Here is a 25,634-nt window from a genome sequence, read left to right on the forward strand (position 1 = left end):
CTGATTGGGGTTAAAGATGTGCCCTGATGGGAATGCCTAATGATTTCATCTTTGTTTCAAGTGTATTAAGCTTATGAGACCTATGATTTTTATCACTATTACCAGCGTTTTCAATGTTCATTTTCCACTCATTTTGGCAAAATAATAAGGGCAAAGAGCAAAAAATATTCAAATAATTATATAAAGCCTGCTCTTACAGACAAAGATGGCATGACTGCCCAAACAGAACTCTTGGCTGTCAGGCAGTGCCACCACACATTAGTGCAAAATGTTCGTTGATCTGCTGATGTATGAAAGTCTGGATTTGGCATACAAAAGGCACTTTGGAGTGTCGATGTATAATGCATGAAAGTGTTGGCTGTTCAGAAGCTGAAAATATGAAAGTCAGGGACAGCCTGTATGTATATGAACAAAGAAAAGGAGACAGATATAGTAAACCCTGGCTGACGTTGTCCTGTAGGTGTTAAAGAAGACTTCAGAGTGGAGGTGGTTTTCAGTACAGTCCTTGGGGGTGAGTAGACCTGGAGCAGAGATTGGCCTACAGTCTAAATGTGCACCCATCTTGGAACTGTCAAAGAGCATGGCATATTCAAGAAGGGTGAATGCAGAACATAGAGTGTGGAAAGAGGCTTAAGGAAGGCAATTCGGGAATAGAATTTGAAGAGCCTTGCATGATATGTCAAGAGGTTTGTATTTTATTTTGTAAATCAACAGGTCTTTTTGTGTTTTTGAAAATGAATTCATTGGCATCATTTGGCATAGGTGATTTTAAGAAAAGATTCAGAGTTCATGCTTCTCAAAAAAAAAGCCACACTAGTGGCTTTTCCCCATCTATTGAGGCAACACTTGGCTGGAATAGGGTTGCTGCCCTTTTTACGTAGGGCTTCTGCTGTTCATCTTCTTTCTTCTCCTTGGCAAGCTTCATTCATCAAATGACCAGCCTCGCCCTGGTTGGCATTTAACTTGATGGGCTCTGAATGTGATAGGGAAATATAAGTGGCCTGCAAGTAAAGAGTAATCAGAGAAATTAATTTAAAACTTTTATCATAAGTTGGGTACTTTGGCTAGCCTCTCTGTAGTAGAAACATGTGTCTGATAGCCACATGGAAGATGGTTTGGGAATGCACTTATTGAAGAAAGGAAGGGAAAGTAGGAGGTTATTTAGAAATTCTAAGTGAAAGGTGGAGAAGACCTGAATATCCTCTGTATTTTTGTATAGTCCACATATCTAGACATTGCCTTCCATATAAAGGTGCTTAATAAATATTGGTTGGATTAACATATATGCTAATAAACATTTCATCATTTTGTGGACATTTTCATACAGTCTTTGGGTCCTAGTTCATTGTTTCCTAAGCACAGGTAAAGGAGGGGAATTCAGTGACAGCCCCAAGTAGAGACTGACATCAGAGATTTTATTTAAATGCTTTTCCATGTTTGACCTGATACAGATTGATGGATTATTAAGTTGTTTCTAATTCTATGCTAATTTTGTACAACATTACTCTCAAAGTCAATAATATGAAATGTGTGAATATTAATAAAATTAGTCACTTTATATTAATGCTTTTGTCTTTTTATAAAATGAGATTCTAGGAAATATTTATAAAATATAGATAATGTACACATGATCATTATTCAATGGATGTTTATGTACATATCACACAATTACAAGATGGAACATTATCATTCCATATCACAAATCTGTGCTCCTTTTTCTGAATTCATTCCATGCCATGGAATGAAGAGAAAACCACCACTTTGAACTTGTTTATTATTTCCGCGTGTGTGTTTATTATTTCTGTGTGTGTGTGTGCGTGTGTGTGTGTGTGTGTGTGTGTATTTTTTTAAGCGACTGGATCTCACTCTGTTTCCCAGACTTAAGTGCTGTGGTGCAATCATGGCTCTTTGTAACTTCAAACTCCCAGGCTCGAGTGATCCTCCCATGTCAGCCTCCTGAGTAACTGGGACTACAGGTGCACACCATTATGCCCAGGTAATTTTCACCTTTTTGTAGAGAAGGGGTCTAACTATGTTGTCCAGGCTGGTCTCAAATTCCTGGTCTCAAGCAATCCTCCTGCCTTGGCCTCCAAAATTTCTGGGATTACAGGCATTGGTAACCATGCTCAGGCCCTCTGTTTATTTTTTAACTGCATGTTTTTAACATTAAACCATATATTGCTTGCTTTTGCATGTTGTCTTTAACTTTCCATAAGTGGATTAATACCATATGTATTCAGGACTTAGTGTTGTTCACTCAGTATTAGGTTTCAGGGGTTTAGATATATTGATGCAGGTAATTAATTGACTTTCCATTGCTCTCTAGCATTTCATTGCATAATCACACCCTGATTTACTTGTATATTATATTTTTAATTGCTACTTGCTATTATAAACAATGCAGTTTTGAATGTTCTTAATTACATCTCCTGATGTGTGTGTGTACATATTTCTTTAGGATTTAAACCTAGAAATTGAATTTGTGGATCATAAGAATTGTAACTGTTCAAATATAACAGACAACTTCAAACTACTTCCCAAAGTAGTTTAACAACTTACATACTACAAGCATTGTGTACATGTATCAATATTCTGTTTGCATTGCATGCTTGCCAACACTTGCCATTGTTAGACTTTTACATTTTTTGCACATTTAGTAGGTATGTAATGTTACCTTGTAGTTTTAATTTACATTTCTCTGAAAACTAATGCTGTTTGTTACTAATTTTTATTAACTATTTGAATTTCCTCCTTCTGAAGCATCTGTTTAGTTATTTGGCCTATTTTTTCTCCTGTTTTCTTATTTATTTGTAGAAGTTTTTTAGAAATTCTGGATTCTAGTACTTTGTTATATATGTTGAAAACACCTGTTAAAACAATAGACACCATTCAGCTAAGAAGAGAAATTGAATGTGATCCAATTTTTAATCTTACCTTGTATGGCTTACACTTTTTGTATTATTAACAAAAAGTTCATTTATGACTGTTTATAAAAATATCTTCCTATATTATCTAGCTTCTTTGAAAGGTGGTTTATAATCAGTGATAGGACTTTGACATGTGTTCTTGAATGTATGTTTCTGAAAACTTTGAAAATTGTGACATTAGCATACAGGAAAAACACTTTCAGGATTCATGGAAAGCTTGAATGTTCATGAATATCAAGCAGAACAGAGTTGACTGAAGGAACTGAACTAATATGAGACTAAAGTAATCTTTTTTGACTTTGCTTAAAACATTGTTGATCCTTTGTTTTGTTTTTCAGAGTCAAGGATACTTTCTTTTGAGCTATTTACAGCTTTTAACAATTGAGTAAAGTATACTCCTGTGAACAGAATTTGTTTCTCTCTACCTGATTTATCCAGAATTTGGAAACTAATTGTAAGTATTCTTAACTAATGACAATATGATTATTTGCATAAGTGCAATAAGAATGTTCTCTTTTGTAAGAGGACACAATTGGAGAAACTGGCTATTTTACCAAGACTTTAACTGGAATGGTGTGCTTTCCTTTAAGGAATCAAACTTGACTTATAGAGCCAATAAAAGTCCTTTGGGCAAACTGGTCTTATATCTTGTCTACACAGTCCCTGTGCCAGGTTCCTGACCTGTGGCAAGTAAAGAATGTCACTTTCTGACAGGCCTAGGAGCCCCAAGTTATCTTGGGACCTCAAGAGGAGAGGAATTTACTCAACTCATGGGTATTTTAAGGTCCAAACCCACGGCTGGGTTCAGCTTTAAAAAAAAGTCTTATCTGAAATTCCTTTTATGGAGCAAAGTTCAAAGTCAATTTAAAAAGCCTCTGTAAAAAATATTATTGCTACACTTTACACAAATAATCAGTCCAAGTATATTAAAGCAAGTCAGTCTTACCATGATTTGTCTTTAGTGAAAATGGGAAACTGGAGAGAAAAAGTTATGTTTCAAGGACTATGGTACACCTGTTTTAGGTTCCAGTCTCATCAGTTGCTTTTGGTTTTTTTTTCCTGCAATTTAGACTGATCTTGCTCATTCCTGTGAACCAATCAGTAATCTCTGACTGCAGCTCAAAAGAAGCAAGAGAGATGGGTCATGTAAAAATCGAGATCAGTATTCTAATTCTGGACACATATTGGAATCAGCTAGCATCCCGTATCAGCTTGGTTCCAACAGTTGCCCACTTCATAGAAAGACTTCTTCTCATTTAGTTTACTTGGGATAGTTTTACTTATTTTACTTTACTGTTGTGGAATATTTTGCTCTTGTACTCTTTGTGTAGAAATACAGGGTAAGCTTACCAAATGTTTTCTTAAATTGAACACTTATTTATCTTCTAGATATCCTTTTGTTGGAACTTAAGAGTTATAAATGGCCCATGCCATACCGATGTTTTCTGACTGAGCTCTTCTCTATCTTGAATGCAAGAGACCCATTAGTTAGGCAGGAATGTTATCCCCCCTAATTAGCCTGAACAAATTACAGAAGATGGATCTTCATCCCTCTACAACCCTTAGCATTAAGAGTTTCCTTATAAAATGGAGGGGGAAAATGTCAGAGACATTTGAACCAGAGCAACTTTGTCTTGAATAGGGGACAAGTAAAATGAGGCTGAGACCTATTAGGCTGCATTCCCAGGAGGTTAAGGCATTCTAAGTCACAGAATGAGACAGGAGGCCAGCCCAAGATGCAGGTCATACAGACCTTGCTGATAAAACAGGTTGCAGTGAAGAAGCCAGCTAAAACCCATCAAAACCAAGATGGAGATGAGAGTGACCTCTGTTGGTCCACACTGCTACACTCCCACCAGCGCCATGACAGTTTACAAATGCCATGAGAACATCAGGAAGTTACCTTATATGGTCTAAAAAGGGGAGGCATGAATAATCCATCCCTTGTTTAGCATATAATCTAGAAATAACCATAAATATGAGCAACCAGCAGCCCTCGGGGCTGCTCTGCCTATGGAGTACCCATTCTTTTATTCCTTTATTTTCTTAATAAACTTGCTTTCACTTAAAAACAAATATATATATATATAATCTAATAAAAGTTTTATCATACTTAGGTTCCTAATGCCATGGATTATTTTCTGTGAAAGGCATGAGTTAAAAATACAGATTTATTTATTTTTTCCATATGGATAACCAATTGTCCCAGCAGTGTTTACAATACATTTCATCTTTCTACCACTGATCTGAAATGTCACCTTTGTCATAAATCAGGTTTCTTTATATTGGTGGGCTTTTTCTAGACTATTTTCTTTGGACTATTTTTTGGTCTCTGTGGTAATGCCACACTGTCTTAATTTCAATAATTTAAAAATAAAAATTCTTGAAATCTACTGATACACTCCAATTTATTATTTAGAAGAGTCAGCAATTCCTAGTCCTTTAGTCGTTCATTTTTAATCAACTCGTCAAGTTCTACATAAAGAAAATCTAGTTAGAAACTGTATTTTATTGACAAAAAGAGAGATTCAATATCTTTATGATGCAGAATCCTTCCACTTATTAATATCCAATTTATTTAATATCTCTCTAGTTTAATTCTTTAATTTTTAAGTAAATTTTATAATTTTCTTCATACATTTTTCACAGATTTTTGTTAGATTTGTTCCTTAGACTCCATATATTTCTATAAAACATTAAATGACACTAAAAATTTTGTTCATTCTAAATTTGTGATTCATGCATAAAAATGTAATTGCTTTTTGTTTGCTACTTTGTATCTTGCAAGCTTGCTACACTGTCTTCTAATCAATTCTAATAATATGTCTATTGATTTTCCTTGGCTTTCTAATATGTTGATCATTAAGGAAATTTTTATTTTCTAATTTCCAATGCATATACTTTGATTTATTTTTCTTGTTTTATTGTCCTGGCCATCACAACTAGTACAATCATGAATAGAAGTAATGATAGTCAGTACCATTGTCTTGTTTCTGATGCTACAGGGCAAGTTTTCAGTATTTCATTGTTGAGAATCATGTTAGGTATAGGTTTTTTTTCTAATTACATTTATCCAGTAAAAACGTTTTTCTATTTCTTGTGTGCTAAGAAAATCTATCATGCTTTGTTTGGAAAAGACCCTATGCCATCTTGTTCTCAAGAAATAGTAACTTTATAGGTAGAATTGATTGTTCATAGTTATTTTTGTCCTCACATTTAATGTAAACTTTAATTCTGGCTTTGATTGAGTCAACTATCAGCCTACCCTTCACTCATTGACAAATAATTTGCTTTTCAATACTTGTAAGATTTTTTTCTTTGTCTTTGGTTCTGCAGTTTTATTATTGTAAGTCTAGTGAGAATTTCTTTTCCTTTATTTACCTTGAGAATTCTGAGGCTTTTTGAATATGTAGATTGATGTCTTTCATTTGTATAAGACAATGCTCAGATTTATTTTTTTCAAATATTTCCTCTACCTTAGTTTTTTTCTTCTTCTGTGTATGTTTCTGTAAACTCAAATCTTAGCTTGAGTTTTTCACAGCATGCCAATAGGGTGAATTAAGCTGCAGACCCATGTGAAGCTGGATTTTGTTTATAAATGTTATTAACTTAACTTTGCCTTTACTATAAAGATTGGACAATTGGGAGGCCACAGATTTTTAGGGGTTTTCTCTTAGACTCCTCATTAGTTTACTAATTCCATGTTTATATATTCCTCATCTATTATTATCCATTGCATTTTACATTTCAATTATATGTTTTATTTTCATAAGTTGTCTCTGGTTCTTTTTCAAATCTGCTTGGCCATTTCCTTTAATAACATAGTAATTTTTATATTCATATTTTAATACCACTTTTATTTTAAAAATATATTAGATGTATTTATTTAATATTTTATTCTGATAAATCCATTTCTGCTATTCTATGCTTGTTTTCTCATTTGGTGTCTTCTTTGGCAGAGTAGGAGTAGGTTATGCAATTTGATCTTATCTTTTTCTAAATATTATTTGTGGGAAATACTCCAGTCCAAGATGAAGGTACGTGCTCAAGAGAGTTTCAGTTTGCCTCTGTATAGCATCTGTGTGTATTACCTACTTTGGAACAAATGTAAATTCAGTTTTTGGTGTAAGATTTTCAGAATAACAAGTCATGTGAATTTAGGCTACAAACCCATGTGAAAACTAGCTTTTACTTATGAAAACTCAGGGTAATGTGTTTACCTTCACTTTTACTTATAAATATTGGACCTCTGGGGTCACAGCTTTTTAAGGATTTTCTCTTAGGCTCCTTACCCCAGCAGGCCTTAGGCCTTTACAAGGCCTCTGTGTCTTGTTCTTTGAGTTCTGGAAGATCATGTTAGAAACATCGGAGGTTTACTTTGTGTAAGTAAATCTTTCAGGATTAAACCTAGCCTCAATAATTAGCTTAATACTCTATTTCCCACTTTAATTTAGATTTTACTTTTAATATTCCTTATTTTCTTTTGAATTAATCAATTTAAGAAGATATCTGGCATTTTCAGAAGTTTTTCAGTGGGAAAGTGGGTGTTCCATATTTCCAGAAAGGAAAGTCTTAGTATTTGCTTTTTGACTGGCAAATATCAATATAAAACTTAGAAAAGAAAAAAAGTTACCATGGTTTTTTAGTAATTCCTTATAGCAAGGATGTTCTCAGCACAGGCATGCCAGGAGTTAGTGATTCCTGACTATGGAGAGTTGTGTGGGACAGAGACCAATGAGAGCTGCTCCCAGTGGAAAGGTTAGTTTTGGTGAGGGCCCCAGGGAGTTTCACTGTGCAATGTTTAAAGTGACAGGAATAATGTTAGCATGTGTATCCCAGATAGGATTGCTGGATAAAATCAGGACATCCAGTTAAATTTGAATTTCAGATGAACAATAATTTTTTAAAACATATGTTCCCATATTCTCTTGCATCCAGTCATCTCTCATTACAAATATCCAAGTAGCATTGGATATGATAGAATATATGATTTATGAACACTCCATTGTGACTTACTGAAAGTCTGAAAGAAATAGTCTTCAAATTTCAGTGTGCAATACGAATCACCTGGAAGATCTTGTCAAACTACAGAAGCTGATTCAGTAGGTCTGGGATGGAGTATGAGATTCTGCCTTCCTAACATGGATGGGTTCTGCTGTGTCAACATGGAAACTGCTCAGCAAGTAAGAGAAATGTCAAGCAATAATCTCTGCTCAACAGGAAAGGACTTCTTGCTGCTCCCTCCTGGAGCCTTCAAGGCAGAATTAATTTTCTCAGGTTCTGAACTTTATTATTAAGTATGCACATAAATATCACTAATAAAATGTGACTGTGTGTTTTATAGACCCAATTCTTGCAGCAAATTCTCCAAAATACCACCTCACTATTTAAAATGCTAAGGTATTGGAACCCACTACTGTTCTCTTTACCACTTTGTATAGATATAAGTAGTTTAGGATATTTCACAGATAACCAAATAAATATCACTTTGCTATATATTATATTCCCTGGAGCAAGTCAGTAGAAACTTCAAATGGAGGAGTTATTTCAGATAATCAAATTTCCATAAAGCCAAAGCTTTATATCCCAATATATTGGAGCCAGAACTGGATGAGTGTTAGGAAACCCTATATCTTCTATTGAAGGAAGTTTTATACCTGTTGAATTTTCACGTGAGCTGGATGTAACTTTAAATGCAGAAACTTTAGAGTAACAGGTATAGAATGATAGAGACATGCTATAATAATTTCCATATGTATTTACCTCCCTATCTGTTCTAACCTCTCACCAGTTTCAGACTGCATTTATGATATAAAAATGGATGGGAATGCCTGGAATATGCGGAGCAACTCTGTGGGGTCAGATTTTTCAACATTTTGTTAGAGGTTAGAAATGTTCTCTTCATCCTTGGGAAAACCTGTTCTCAGTTTTTCCATGAGATGAGTACATCATTCATTCAAACTTATGAAGAGTTCAAAATATCCATAATGGTACAATATAACATGACTAAAGAGTGTGAGCTCTGCATTGTCTTTTCATCCTGTCTTTTTTGGTCTGTAGGTGAATTTTAAAATTTGCTTCTTTTCCCATTGTAGTTCAGTATTGGTCATTGTTTGCCATTATTGTGAAATTTTGTTTTATTTATTTTTTCCTAGAATTACTATAAAAATAAATACAAATAATGGTACTCTTTTTCCTAATTCATCAAGTGTCATTTCTTTTGTGTGTGAATGGGTATATTACATTAATGGTTTCTGTGGTATAATTCTGTAATTAATATTTATATATTAGCTACAGTATCTGTTCTTAGGAAAAAAGAATTACATAGTATAAAACTGAATGTTTTAAAGCATTCAAGTAAACCAAAAATATTTCCTCAAAAATGTGTTGAAAGGATGTAACAATCCAGCATGTGATTTTAATTAATGTCCAAGTAACTAAAAATGTATTTAGTTCATAAAGAAAACATATTGACATCTAATTATGGATCATAGAATTTGGTGCAGCAAAACTGTAGTGCATCTGTTCAGTGAAAACATAATCATGGAGAATACGAAATGGCACAATATATAATGAAAATTGAAATAATGCACAAATAAGACCATTAAAAAATCACAGTGTGAAACCAAATAGAGTTGGGTTTTAGCAAGAGAAGATTGGTAGTTCTAGATTCACTGGTAACAGAGATTGTCAAATTCATACAAAATGTACTCACTATGCTAATTTTAATGGTAGCACAGCAGAATATTCCCTCTTTTCTTTTGTAATGAAATTCAAAAATTTAAAGTAGAAGTGGGAAGTTGGCACCATTAGCCCACTTTAATATTTTCTGACTAATAACATAATATGTATAGTTTTAACTAAGGATTATCTTTTGATAAGTCATTTTTAAAAATTAATGATGCTGTAGACTAACAGATGCCAAGAATAGTAACATTATATATTGTATAAATGACATTATTTTTACAATATTACTGGCTCAACCTCCTTTCCTCTCTCTATTGATTTGGCTTATGCCCTCACTTCCTCTCACATAGGATTTCAGTATCATTGATAGCCCATCAACTGGTTTCCTTGATTCATAGTGGATCCCAGAGCTTCTGGTCTCTTTCTTTTTCAGTCTCTTCTGTAATTTACAGAAGTGGTTCTCAGATTTGAGCTTGCATAGAGTACTTTTACCTGGATTACTTGATAAAGCATAGAACAGTGGACTTCCAGAGATTCTAATCCACTTATTCTGGGAAGAGGCCTGAGAATGTCCATTTCTAATGAGTTCCCAGGTGATGCTGATGCTGCAGGTTCCGGGACCACATTTTGAAAACTACTTCCTTGGAGCCTTATAAATTACCTTAAAGCCAGTCTTGCCCTAATACTCCCATTTCTACAATGCTTTGTTAGCTTGTAGTAGTCTTTAGAATCAAGCTAAACTTGGCAGGGTATTTAGCAATTGCTATCATGTTCCCCACCCACTCCAAGTCTGTCTTTTCTGCTCATCTTTAAGTTGTTTTCCCCTGGACCCTTAACACTATATCACATAGAGTAACCAATGCATTATTCTCCATATTGTTCAGATATTCTCCATATTGTTCAAATATGGAGAATTCTCCACAATTTTCCATATTGTCCAAATGGTTTCCTACCTTCATCGCATTGTTACATTACTCCAATTAACCTAGAAAGCTCTTCTTTATCTCTATATTTCAGTCATACAAGTTTCAGCCCAAATATTTCATCCCCCATAAGCCATCCTTGGTTCTCTTTCATTTACTTAGGTCACAAGTAATGTGTCATTTCTCTGAAATGTTTCTGCATTTCATTTCTCTTACATTTAATTTCCACTTTCTCTACATTTTATTCTTTTTACTTAGATACATATCTAAATTCTTCCATTAGCTTGTAAGGTATTTCAGAGCACATTTTGGGTTTTATTATCTTTTCTAACACAATATCTTAGAAAGAGAAGTCATTAATATATATGTGTGGATTTCTGTTATTTATATAATAGTCATGAAAATGGCAATAATAAACATGATATTATATGATAATAACAGCAACTAATATCTACTGGATTCTTATTATGTGGCTAGGCATGTTTCTAGTTTCACTCATTATTTCATTTAACTTCTTCATTATCCTCATATTTTCATTCTTATTTTATAGGTGAATAAACTGAGGCACCAAGAAGTTAAGTGACTAGTCTATAGTCACCCAACTAATAAGTAGAGTAGCTGGGATATGATCTCCATTAATAAGCCTCAAGAATCAAATGTCCTGATTCCTTAGATAATGAAACTTCTAGTACCAAAAATGAAGATGCTTAAAACTTTGTTGCAAAATAGACAGATATGTCTACACTTATTCTGTAGTTTAAAAAACTCTCTAAACAATGATGACCACTGACTCATATTCAGTAGCAAAGTAGCTTCGAGTATTCTTCCAGTTGTAATTCTTGGTCCATTCCACTTATATGGTCACTTATACACAGTCACATGAAATCTAAAGTACCCATTGTCTTGTTCCTATGAAGGCATGGTAAGGCATGTTTCTCTAAGAGTGGACTCTGGCCTCCTTGAATCAGTACTACCTTAGGTGTTTGGGAAAAATACAGTCTCAGAATTAACCCAAACAAATTAAATTTGCGTGTCTTCCCCAAGTATCCTGGTGGTTCTCATGTACACTTTTTTCAGTGTAGCTCTCTCTCAGGATCATCAAACTCATGAATATGACCTATCAACACCATTCTTTCAGTACATGTGGGATGAAGCACGGGGAAGTCAATTCTAATTGGTGACAGCCATGAGTTAGGTTTCACATAGGATGCCTATGAAGGCAAAAAGTCCAAGTGGAGATTTGTTTGGATTACCAGGGATTCTTTTAAAATGATAGTAACTTGGAGAGTTAGTATAGGTTATTTTAATCAAGTACTCAAGTCCCTTTCCTTTTAACACACATAGAACTAGGCTGTTCTAACATTTCTCAGTCTGAGATAATATACCACCACCTTTTAAAGGAAAACAAAACAAACACCTCTTTGATCTTCATAGTTGACTCAGATTATATTTAATATAAAGTTTCTTAAATATTGTACAAACATAACACAATGTTTACATTTTATATAGCTATAAAATTAAGCCTAATGTTTAATTTCAAACAAAACTATAGAAACATAAAATTCAAGTGAGAAACATTTAAAATCAGGCAGAATTTTTATTGAAACTATATTTCTCCTATTATATTTAAAAGTGACAAATGTACCTCTTTGTTTACGGTGTCACTTGCTATCAACTTAATTTTTAAGCTTTTGAGAGCATAAGGGGCTATAATTTAATTCATCAGCATTATAACTATTTCTCCTTTTTAACAGTTTTTTAAAACTACTGTTCTATTATTTTCATGGGCCAATTTAAGAATATGTATGCAATATAAAATATAGTAATACAATTGATCAAAAACTAAATAAGAAATTCTCCAGAATATATTTGTCCTTATGTGCACTGATAATGAACTATCTTAAGATAGTCTGTAGTCAATGAGCACTTCAAAGACTGGCCTTTTCTGTCTGTCAGGGAAGTTTTTCTCTGGTCAGTATGTTTCTACAATTGCAAGCTTTTTGATAACTCAATGTCATTCAGAATGCATGCTGGGCATCATTTGACCTTCAGTCACTTAAAATGCATTCAAATGTAACTTAAGTACCTAGTCACAGGTAGTCATGTAGGTGGGATGGAATATGCAAATATCAACTTTCCAAAATTCTTTTAGAAAAGAAAATATAACACTAAAACAAAACAAAACTTCCAGAGCTCCGAAACCAAAATGAGTAGACCTTTGCTCTTGGGGTCTTTAGAAACCTGAAATCATTCATTGGAGCACTGGTTTGGATTGGGAGTAGAGTAAATGAGGAAATTAATATAGAAGGAGACAAATTTTGGATCATGGGCACCTCAGGGGGTAGGAGATTTAGATATTTAAAAAAAAAAAAAGGGGGCTTAAAGAAGGAAAGAATCCTGTAAGGAGAACATTGGAAAAGTAAAAAGTAAACCACTGGCAATCTTCTCTATTATTTTATGTCCTCTCTTGGCACTTTCCTTGCAGGCCACTTAAAATCCCACAGTCAGGCAACTCTATGCCATACAATAGAGGACTTCTGATACAAGTAAATTGAACAAAGCAGCTTAATATACTCAGGTTGATTTTTTGGAGTCTCCATTCTGCTATAGCCTATAGTGACAGGCTTGCATATATCACATGTGTCATTCTATCATTAATATATATGTGTGGATTTCTGTTATGTAATGTAACTTAAGTACCTGGTCACAGGTAGTCATGTAGGTGGGATCGAATATGCAAATATCACCCTGGATTTCTAATTGCTTAAGGTCTTTTGAATATCTTCATTCACTATATCAAATCGATAACACTTCCAGGAATAAAGCAACAAAGTTGGCTTTCCTGGCTTCAGAAAGAAAATTTTATCTTAAACATCCTTTATGGATACAAATCTGAATTAGTTCTGAAGAGTCCCATATTGAAAGAGTTTAAAACTATTTTTCTCCTGAAACTTATTTTATTGTATAATAACTCACTTTGTGCAGACATCCTTCCTCAGATCTAATCTAAACCCTCTGTACTGCATTTTATTCTTTTCCCTTTGTTCTGGCTCAGCAATCAGAAGAACAGATGGCCATCTTCTGTCAGTACTTGAAGACTGTTTCTAAGAAACATTAAGCCTCCATCAGGCTCACTTGTTAATGCAAAAGTCCCACTCAGGACAGAAGCTGGGACAATCTTTGAAGTTGTCAGGTAAGTCTTAAAGCCCTAGTTTTACTTTTCCTTATTTTCAGTCACTTAATATCTTCAGTTTTTCTGCTTTTCTCATCCATAGCTTATCAAACAGTCTTCAGATGTATAACTGTTAACCTTATCCACATTAAAGTGTAAATGATTGCTACAGTGTAAAATGTAAGCTTTTGAAAAGGATGCCTAAATTTTAACAAAGAGCATTTTTTCTTACATTTATGTTTTAATTGCAGGGTTACTATATAAATTAGATAAAGGAAGGTAGAAGACTACTGTCAATATCACTGAAATAATTTTGTGTGGGTGATCAGATAAAATGCTCCATATTTTTACAGTAGCTCCCTTCAGCTGTGATTTGTTCAACAAGTATTCATTGAACATCTAGCATCTGGGACCTGGGAATCTAGCAGTGAATTAGACAATGTCTTAGCGAAGTAGCAAAGTAATATCCTTTTGGGTGTAGAAACCCAATAGCGAACCAACAAGAATAAGAAAATACTGGGTGTGAAAAATGCAGAGAACTAGTATAGGGTGGGGTGATAAAAGAGTGACTGCCTGGCTACTTTAGATTTGGGATTCAGGAAAGGCTCTTCCCGGGTAAGTTGACATCTGAGTTGGAATCTAAATAAGAAGGCAGAGTCAGTCCTACTCAATGAGGGAGAACGGTGCTCCAGGGAGAGGGAAATATACCACAGTGTTGTTTTAACCATAGTACACTCATACCTCATTTTATTACAGTGCAGTCAAACCTTATTTCATTGTACTTTGCTGTATCAAGCTTTGCAGATAGTGTTATTTTTACAAGTTGAAGGTTTGTGGCAATCTCACATTAAGCAAGTCTGTAGTATCATGTTTCTGATGGCATGTACTCGCTTTTGTCTCTGTGTCACATTTTAGTAATTCTTACAGTATTTCAAAGTTCTTCATTATTATTGTACGATCATTACTGTCATATGTTATGTTGTTATGGTAATCTACCATCAGTGATTTCTAATGGTACTATTGTCATTGTTTTGGGGTGCCATGAACTGCAGTCATAGAAGACAGTGAACTTAATCAATAAATGTTTGTGTTCTGACGGCTCCACTGACCATTCTGCAGTCTTCCTCTCTTTCCTTGGGCCTCCCTCTTCCCTGGGACAAAAATATTGACGTTAGGCCAGTTAGAAGCCATACAATAGCTTCTAAGTGTTCAAGTGGAAGGAACAGTTCCATGTTTCTTACTTTAAATCAAAAGCTACAAATGATTAAGCTCAATGAGGAAGACATATTGAAAGCTGAGATAGGCTGAAAGCTAGGCCTCCTGCACCCACCACACAGTTAGCCAAGTTGTGAACGCAAAAGGAAAAATTTTGAAGAAAATTAAAAGTGCTACTCCAGCATACACACAAATGATAAGAAAGTGAAACAGTCTTATGGCTGATACAGAGAAAGATTTAGTGGTCTGGATAGAAGATAAAATCAGCCACAATATTCCCTCAAGCCAAAGCCTAATCCAGAGCAAGGCTCTCACCCTCTTCAATTTTCCGAAGGTGGAGAGAGGTGAGAAAGCTGCAGAAGAAAAGTTGGAAGCTAGCAGAGGTTGGTTAAGGTTTAAGGAAAGAAGCTGTTTCCATAACGTTAAAATGCAAGGTGAAGCAGCAAATTATCTGGAAGATCTAGCTAAGATCATAGATAAGGGTGACTACACTATGCAACAGATTTTTCCATGTAGATGAAACAATCTTATATTGCAAGAACATGCCATCTAGGGCTTTTATAGCTAGAGAGAAGAAGTCAGTGCCTGGCTCCAAAGCTTCAAAGAACAGGCTAACTCTCTTGTTAGGGGATAATGTAGCCAGTGACTTTAAGTTGAAGTCAGTGTTCATTTACCATTCTTAAATTTCTAGGGCCTTTAAGAATTATGCTATCTACTCTGCCTATGCTCTATAAATGGAAAAACGAAGGCTGACTGACAGCACACCTGTCTATAGCATGGTTTATTGAATATTTTAAGCTGACTGTTGAGACCTACTGCTCAGAAAAAAAATTCTTTCAAAATATTACTGCTCATTGACAATGCACCTGTTCACCCAGAAGCTCAAATAAAGATAGAGGTACAACTAAATGAGTGTTGTTTTCATACTTGCTAACACAGCATCCATTCTGCAGCCCATGGATCAAGGAGTAATTTCAACTTTCAAGATTATTATTTAAAAAATACATTTCATAAGGCCATAGCTGCCAGAGACATTGATTCCTATGATGAATCTGGGAAAAGTGAGTCAAAAAAATTCTGGAAATGATTCACCATTATAGATGTCATTAAGCACATTTGCAGTTTAGCAGAGGAAATCAAAATATCAAGATGAACAGGAGTTTGGGAAGAAGTTGATTCCAACTCTCACGGATGACTTCAAGGGGTTCACGACTTCAGAAGAGGAATTAACTGCAGATGTGGTGGAAATAGAGAATTAGAATTAGTGGAACCTGAAGATGTGACTGAATTGCTGCAATCTCATGATAAAACTTGAAAAGATGATGAATTGCTTTTTATGTATAAGCAAAGAAAATGGTTTCTTGTTATGTAATCTACTCCTGGTGAAGATATTGTGAATACTTTTGAAATGACAACAATGGATTTAGAACACTACATAAACATAGTTGATAAAGCAGTGGCAGGGTTTGAGAGGATTGACTCCAATGTTGAAAGAAGTTCTGTGAGTAGTAAAATGCTATCAAACAGCACTGCATACTACGCAAAATCTTTTGGGAAAGAAAGAGTCCATAGATGGTGTAAACTTTATTGTAGTCTTACTTTAAGAAATTGCCACAGCCACCACTGCCTTAGGTAACTGACATTCTGATCAGTTATCAGCCATAAATGCCTAGGGAAGACCCTCCACCAAGCAGTAAAAAATTACAGCTTGCTAAAGGCTCAGATGATTATTAGCATTTTTTAGCAAAAAAGTATTTTTAAGATATGTATTTTTACAACATAATTCTGTTGCACACTTAAAATTAAAAAACTACTTTATAGTTTAAATGTAACTTTTCTGTGCATGGGAAAACCAAATAACATGTGTGACTCGCTTTATTGCTATATTTGCTTTATTGCTGTGGTCCGGAATAAACTGTGCAATATTCTCAAGGTCAAGGTATGCCTATAATATGTTGCTTCCCAATGGTTCATTTGTCTACGAAGACCTATAGATATTTATACTATTATCCAATACAAACATTTTTCATTTTTACATCTTTAGTATCCTATGTGGTTTTCCTCATTAAGAATAAGAATCAGCAACGCACAGTGGCTCACTTCTGTAGTACCAGCACTTTGAGAGGCTGAGGCGTGAGGATCACTTGAGCCCAGGAGTTCAAGACCAGCCTAGGCAACATATAAAGAACCAATCTCTAAAAAAATTTTTTTTGATTAACCAGGTGTGGTGGCATTTGCCTGTGATTCCAGCTACTCAGGAGGCTAAGGCAGGAAGATCTCTGAGTCAAGGAAGTCAAAGCTTTAGTGAGCACTGATTTTGACACTGTATTATAGCCTGGGTGACAGAGAGAGACCCCATTTAAAGCAAAACAAAAAACAAACAAAACAATAATAATAATAATAAAAGACTAAGAAGCAACAATCATTCACTTTATCATATATTTTTTACATTTCACATTTTATTTAAAAACTGTCATGCTATATTCTCACCTTCAATGAACACCACTATTCTGTATTTGGTATCTTTATCAAACTTAATTTATAAGTATCTTTTGGATTTTTCCAGGTTTTTGATGAAAATAGAAGTCTAAATTTGGACTTTACTATTATGATGAAGTTCTTGAGGAGTATGGTAGGAGGGAGTAAAAAGAGGAATTTTTTTTTCAGTTGTGAAAATTTAACATATCTCTTTTTTAGGCTATATGTTATAAGAATTTGTATAGGTTATAGTTGAGAGGGATGAAGCTTGAAATAGCACTGAGGTAATTTTTTAAATCATCACTTGTATCAACAAAATCCTTGTATAGAACAAATCTGTTTAAGTTTTGGACACCTAGTGTCGGTACATGCTACTTACTGATTGGCCAATATTCTGTGGTCCCATATCAGCTACTTTCAACTTTCTGTAAAGATAAAGAAGAAAGAATTGTTTTCACTGATTAGGAGAATGCAAATCTTTAAAGACAAATGGATGGTGATTTAATACTTTGTGTATCAATGTTACCTTTTTATGTTTATTAATTAAAATGCTGATAAGAGAAGAATTAAGAAAAAAAGAGAAATTGTATGTTCCTCTTCCTCACAAACATGCTCTTAACATTGGCCCACTGATGATGCAATATTCTTGTGAAAGTAGCCTCTACATTGAACACATTGTATTTATTCATACTTTACTCATTCACTATGACAAATTTACCAATAGGAATGAGACCATCAGCGAGCCTACTGTAGAAATATACATACTTTGATACTTAATGCGCATGCTTTTTTGTTGAGGTGGAAGATGAATTTTGTTGAGCTAACTAAAGAATTTCTGAATGAAGGTGGAAAATGCGTATTCCCCAAATAAGCAAGAGGTATTTGTGGCTAAAGCCATTATAGGGTCCAACATTCTGAAGAGAGACATTATTTTATATTCACTTCAGAGAAACATTATTTGTCTCTGTTGGCCAACATACTTTGAAACAACTATTTGGTTTTAATGGATATATATCTTGCCACTGTGCCATCAGTAATTTGAACAGCTTGAAATACTGTATGTCATCTTACATTGCTTTCCCTTTGTAGCAAACACAATCACTGGATTGTTTTTCATTGATTTAAAAACATTGACTTGCTGAAGTATGAGCCTGTGTGCAGTCATAATTCTTGTTCTTTCTTCCTCAGCAAAGCCTGTGATAATTCTTTGAGTTTTAAGCAGGTGTCATGCATCAGATCCAAGTGCTTAATAAATGCACCAGAAGTATATTTTCCTTAAGGCCTTGTGTTTATCCCATTTTCATTTATCTTGTGAAATATTTCAAATGTTTTTCTAAAATCCTGGGAAAGAGCAGGTTAGCATTTCCACTTGGCAAGCAGAATTATAAGCATGAGGCTCCCCTGTCTATTGTGACCTTAACCAACATCAGTGATTCCCAGCCTGTGTGCCAAGGGCCCTTGAGGAGTGATGAAAGTTATTGGATAGGGCCCATCAATCCATATGTACAGTAAGCATTTTCTTTGGTAATCTGAATAAATATATCTAACATAAAATATACTATGTTTTTTCTAAGCACATATAAATTCTATCAATAAAATACAGCTACATTCATAAGTGGTCCTGAATTCATGGTGGCTTTTTTATATTATATTTTCTCAGTTAATGGATAGTCCAACTGGGTTACTTGCATTTTTTTTTTCATTGTAATTGACAGTGCTCAATGCATTAAGTTTTAAGAAAAGATGATGTTATTGACCACAGGTATTGTATTTAAACCAAATTGAAATAATTTTTGTCATACTAATATTGTGAGCTGGCTACTAGCAATTTCATATTCATTTTATCAATAGTATACTAATACATTAATCATAATATAACTAACAATAACCATAATAGGTATTGTATTGAGTGCAGGCAGTCATTTCATTTTTACACCAACCCTGTAAAATTGTTATTATTATGATTCCCATTTCACTAAGAGGAAATCAAGACATGGAGACTTCAAGAATATTGCCTTAGCATCCACAGTTAACTAGTAAATAATGTGAACTTTAAATCCTAGTTTAGCCATCTGACTCCAAACACCTTGTTCTGTTGATTCCATCACATTGCAGAGCAATATGTCATGTAAGACATACATATCGATGCTGTGCTTAATTCTGGAAGGCAATGATTTGTGCAAGAGATATGATGGGACCTTCCTTAATTTATATTGAATCAAATCAGTAATCATTTTTTAAAAACATTTATTCGATGAAGATTTGTTTGTGAAATCCTTAAAAACATGAACACTATTCAAACTGGGCAATTACAGCTACTACCCTTTATTACTAAACCAGCAACCGCCTACTAGACATGTCCAATTTTGACCTACTGTTTCAAATATCAAGAAAAGGCCAAGACATCCGGGCCCGGTGGCTCATGCCTGTAATCCCAGCACTTTGGGAGGCCGAGGCGGGCGGATCACGAGGTCAGGAGATCGAGACCATCCTGGCTGACATGGTGAAACCCCGTCTCTACTGAAAATACAAAAAAGTCGCCGGGCTTGGTGGCGGGCGCCTGTAGTCCCAGCTACTCGGGAGGCTGAGGCAGGAGAATAGCGTGAACCCGGGAGGCGGAGCTTGCAGTGAGCTGAGATCCCGCCACTGCACTCCAGCCTAGCTCCAGCCTGGGCTACAGAGTGAGACTCCGTCTAAAAATAAATAAATAAGTAAATAAATAAAAATAAAAAATAAAAAGGCCAAGACAATAATGGAGAGAACCAAGCAATGAGATGGAAATTTAAAGGAGTATGGAAGAAAAGGAGGAAAGAGCTACATGCAGTTCATCGTCTTTAAAAGCTAGAAGATCTAGGGCATTATCAGTTAGTCTCTGGAGGTTTCCAGCTCATTTTTTCATTCCTAATTCCTCTGGTAAACTAGGTGCTAGCCTCACTTACCCCCTCTCTTCTGCATCCTTCTTCTCATTATTCTCCCTTCCACTGTGGAAAGAAACTCCTACTGTTTGTTTACAATCCAGAGTTTTAAAGAGGCTGAACTAAAATTGGCTGCTTCTGGGACATCCCTGCCAATGGATGGGATCCAAATTGGCTCTGCCATGAAGAGGCAGCTATGCCCACATAAGGATATTTTGGCTTCGTGCTTCTGTCGTCTCAATGCCAGGCAGACAATCATCCAGGAGTGGGAAAATACAGCCGGGGCAAATGTTTATAGCTAGAGTGGTCAGCTGGTTGGAACACCAGTCTGAAGGACAGGCTATCTGGATGTCGTGTTTAGCTCCTCATGGGAAGAACTTAATAATGTTGGACAAATCACTTAGTCTCTTGACTCCCAATTCGATGGACAAGGACCACAGTACATATACCTCCTGGCTACCCAGGGGTATTTTTATAAGTGCTCAGTTTATTTCTTCCAGTTTTGAGTACATTGAAGGTAACTTTCTTTTCTGAAATGAGACCAGAGAAATAACTCTGTCTCTGTAGCTTTGCTAGTGATATAGTCAAGTTCAGAAGAAAGAACAATTCTCCCAGCTCTAGAAGAAAGACTTCCCTTTAGATATTTCTCATGGGCTAACACATTACCTGAAGATGGGAAGACAGGGTGTGTGTACAAAAATCACATGTAGAAAGCATATGTGTAAAACATAGACATATATACAGTATTTATGTAAAGATGTCTTTATCTAGACATTTCAGCATAGCTCCTAGTTAAGCCACAACTTTTATAACAGGAAAGCAAATCAGATTTGACTGCATTGGCTGTTTAAGTGAAGGAGCCACACAGATGGGCAAGAAGCACAGACAAATTGCTTTTGGCTCTGCTTTCCTTTATAACAACATCAGATATTTTTAGTTTCTTTTTCTTTATGCGTTGTGCATGTTTCTGCCTCATATAGAAAGTCATTGCACATTGTCTTCATCAGTTTTGCCACCCTCTACTAGTAGGCAAATTTAGCATTTCATTTACCTTTTACATTTCTGAGATCTGAAGTTATTATAGGAAAATTCCATTGTCCAGATGTAGATGATGGCCAAGAAATAGGTTAATGCCATGGAAATAGTTCTTATTAGGAGAAAAGGAAAACTTACATTTTGGACCTCATGGTGGAGGAATATTTCTGGTTATCGCAAGATAGACTTCCACACTGGTTGGAATTATACAAACTTCAGTTTCAAGAATTAGAAAAAATGTTTTCTATGACAGACCCTGCATTAATGTGATGAACTGAGAGGTTCATTAAAATAATTATGTAGGCCAGGCGTGGTGGCTCACACCCATAATCCCAGCACTTTGGGAGGCCGAGGTGGGTGGATCACCTGAGGTTAGGAGTTCAAGACCAGCCTGACCAAAATGGTGAAACACCGTCTCTACTAAAAATACACAAAATTAGTCAGGTGTGGTGGCACGTGCCTGTAATCCCAGCTACTCGGGAGGCTCAGGCAGGAGAATCACTTGAACCCAAGAGGTGGAGGTTGCAGTGGGCCAAGATTGCGCCATTGCACTCCAGCTTGGGTAACAAGAGCAAAACACCATCTCAAAAAAAACAACAACAACAACAATTATGTAAAGCCCTCATAAACCTTTTAAAAGTTGTCCACTTTATTCTCATGATCTTTTATTTCCAAGTAAGTGGCAGTAGTTGCTATTTTCATATCCAGGTTCCTCGTGATATTATGATGTCAGGTTAGAAAGAGATGAGTATTCTACAGATTCCATTCAGTATTCCAGCAGGCTCTCTCATAATTACTATTATCCTCCATAACCAGTTTATGAGTAAGAAATTAAAAACATGTGACTCAAACAGTACAGCAACTGCTTCAAAAGCTAATTACAGAGCTACCATATAACCAACCAAGTAATTTCACTTCTAGGTATCTAACTAAAACTTGTGTTCATATAAAGATTTGTCAACCAATGTTTATGGCAGCATTATGCATAACAGTTCAAAATTGGAAACAACACAAATGTCCATCAACTGGTAAATGAATAAAGAGAATGTGGTACATCCATACAAAGGAATACAATTCAGCAATAAAAGCCATGAATCGTGTGTACAGGAAACAACAGAGTAACCTCAAAAACATTATGCCAAGTGAAAGAAGCCAGACACTAAGACTATGTATTGTATGTTTAAATGTATATGACACTTCTAGAAAAGGTAAATCTATGAAGAAAAAATACAGATCACTGGTTGCCCGGGGGTGATTAATAGAGTAGAAATCAACTACAAAGAACATGAGGCAACTTTTTAGGGTGATGAAAATGTTTTAAATTTGGGGGTGTTGGTTGCACAATCATATATGTATTTATTAAATATCATTAAGCTGATACTCATAAGAGGTGAATTTTATGCTATGTAAACTAATCTTAGTAAGACTATAATTCTGAATGCTTATCCATTTCTAACATCTATGTCCAATTTCTATAGCTCTGTATTCCAATTTTGCATGCTGTGTAAGTCCAGGGAAATTGAGATGTGCATGTGTGACATTTACCCTCCTCTGTAATGTTCCAGCTCAGATAGAATTTTTCTGTTTCTTGAATATGCAAAAGTTACACTCTGCTCCAGGAGATTTTGCTACACATGCTGCAACCTCTCCCTAGAATGTTCTTTCCCACCAAGCTTCTCAAGGTTGCTTTTATTTCAAGTTTTTGCTAATGCCACTTCCTCAGAGAGGTCTTCCCTGGCTTTGTAAAGGTGATCCCTAGCCCCCATAATATCTTTGATCTTTTTTGAATTTCTTTCATAGCGTTTAACTTAATTTTGAGTTAGTTTCATTTATGTGTGTGCCTGTGCATTTATATGTCTATATTTAGTCTTTTCTCTAATAAAATATAAGCCCTATAAGTGGAGTATATGTATCTGAGTGCCTGCTACAATGTGGATATTTAATATTTTGTGACAAATGAATGAATAAATGAAAAAGAATATTCCCTGTATTAAGCGATGATAAGTTACAAAAATCCTGAATATTTTAAGTAGGTCTGCATTTCCAGTTTTCTTCAAGAATTTCTAGTCATTAATAGACTTGTCTCATCAGTCCATACTAGTATCCTGGGAATGTTCTGAAATGTACTTGATATTCTGAGGGTCTTTGACATCGGTGTATGTCTTGACTGGGAGAGTATTCTAAGATCTATGAGGGTCACCCTAACTTTCCCAGGTCTATCTCCTAAAATCTTACAAGATTGTAGGAGGCATAAAGGCTCCAGATTTATTTAGTGATCTGTAATTACCAGTGACTAAATATTGTTTTTTGACACCTTATTTGGCACCTCACCTTAAAAAACCTATTTTTACAATTGAATCAGACCTTACATTGCATAAACCATAATACAGAATTAATATACAGTTAAATATGTCCTAAATACTGAGGTTTCCCAAAAACCGAATTTTCCTCTTAGGAAGTAGCTTACACTCTAGAAAAATCTCACTAATTACATAATCTGACAAAATAATATAATATAGTTTTAATAGCTACAGTTAATACATTAAACATATGGTAATAATTTCTTCAATGATTACTAATTTTTACATTTCTCACTACCAATTATGGTATTAAATTGTTCACTTCTTAATTTGTTCTGTCCTAAGTTTTTATTTATTCCAGACTGAATGGTGATAGAGTTGAGACTTTTGTACTTCTCCCATTAGCTTAACATCATTGATATAATCATGCTGTATTGTCATGGTTTATAATCATATTATTCTTGGTGACTTAATTTTCCTGTGAAGATCACCTCAATTTCGCCATTCCAGATGTGAAATAGTTTCAAAGGGTATTTAACAAATCTTACCAAGACTGTCTTAAATAATTTCAACACCATTTTGGTAACTGCTGGTTATAATTGCCAACCCTCCTGGGCTTCTTGTTTGCTCCAAGATAAATTCACTAATAGATATTGCATGGACAAACTGGGTAGTTGGCAAGCAAAGAGTCACAAGACTCCCAGGAAGTACTTTTTGTACCGAAATGAATGGAATGAGTAACTGGTTGGTACTTTAAGGTGTGTGTTTGTGTATCAGTTGTCTGTGTCTCTGTGTAAAGTGAAGCAGGATTTGTGGGGAGTGTGGAAGTAGAAATATTAATACCATAAACATTCATTTCCAGGGACTTTAAAAATTCTATGTATTTAAAAATTGTATATATTTAACTTGATGATTTGATGTGCATATATATACATTGTGAAATAATCACCACAATCAATCTAATTAACTTACTCATTACTTAACATAGTTGTTTATTTATTTTGGGGATGATAACACTTAGGATGTACCTTGTTAGCAAATTTTCAGTATGCAATACAGTATTGTTACCTTTAGTCACCATGCCGTACATTAGATCTCAAGAGCTGATTGATTTTGCATAACTGAAACTTTGTACACTTTGATCAACATCTGCCCGTATCCTCTTTCCTCAGCCTCTGGTAACCACCATTCTACTCTCTGCTGTTATCAGTTTGACTATTTTAGATTCCACTTATAAGTGAGATTAAATACTATTTGCTTTTCTGTGTCTGTCTTATTTCACTTGACATAATTTCGATCAGGTCCATCCGCATTGTTATATGTGATAGAATTTCCCTCTTTGTTAAGGATGAATAATATTTTGTATATGTGTGAGTGTGTGTTGAGGGGGAGAGAGACAGAGAAAGAAAGAGTGTGTGTGTGTGTGTACTACCATTTCTATATTTATTCTTCTGTCTATGAGCATTTAGGTTATTTTCATATCTTGGCTATTGTGAAAAGTGCTACAGTGAACATAGGAGTACAAGTATGTCTTTAAGATCCTGACTTTAATTTGTTAGGATAAATACCTGGAAGTAGGACTGCTGGGTCATATGATAGTTCTATTTATAATTTTTTGAGGAACCTTCACGCTATTTTCCATAATGTCTGTACCAATTTACAATCCCCTCAAACAGTGTACCAGGGTTCCCTTTTCTCTACATCCTTGCTAAAACTTGTTATCTTTTATCTCTGTAACAGAAGCCATTCTAACAGGTGTGAGGTAATATCTCATTGTGGTTTTAATATGCATTTCTCTGCTGATTAGTGATGTTGAGCATTTTTTATATCCTTGAATGTTTGTATGTCTTATTTGGAAAAAATGTCTATTTAGGTCCCTTGCTCATTTTTTTAACTGGATTGTTTTTTCTTTTTCTGTTGGACTCTATGAGTTCCTTATATATTTTAGATATTAACTCCTAATCAGATAAATGGTTCACAAA

General features: G+C 34.9%; 1 long non-coding RNA gene across 1 annotated transcript; it reads right to left on the minus strand.

Moving 5' to 3' along the window:
* Nucleotides 1-686: 686 nt before the first annotated feature.
* On the minus strand, nt 687-20,569 carry LOC104006377 (uncharacterized). The gene is made up of 3 exons (XR_680083.5): nt 20,342-20,569; nt 17,782-17,827; nt 687-1,001 (listed from the first exon to the last, which is right to left on the minus strand). It is a non-coding gene; the product is annotated as an uncharacterized LOC104006377 (long non-coding RNA).
* Nucleotides 20,570-25,634: the final 5,065 nt, after the last annotated feature.

The sequence above is a fragment of the Pan troglodytes genome, chromosome 4 (assembly GCF_028858775.2).
Source record: "Pan troglodytes isolate AG18354 chromosome 4, NHGRI_mPanTro3-v2.0_pri, whole genome shotgun sequence".
Classification (NCBI taxonomy): domain Eukaryota; kingdom Metazoa; phylum Chordata; class Mammalia; order Primates; family Hominidae; genus Pan; species Pan troglodytes.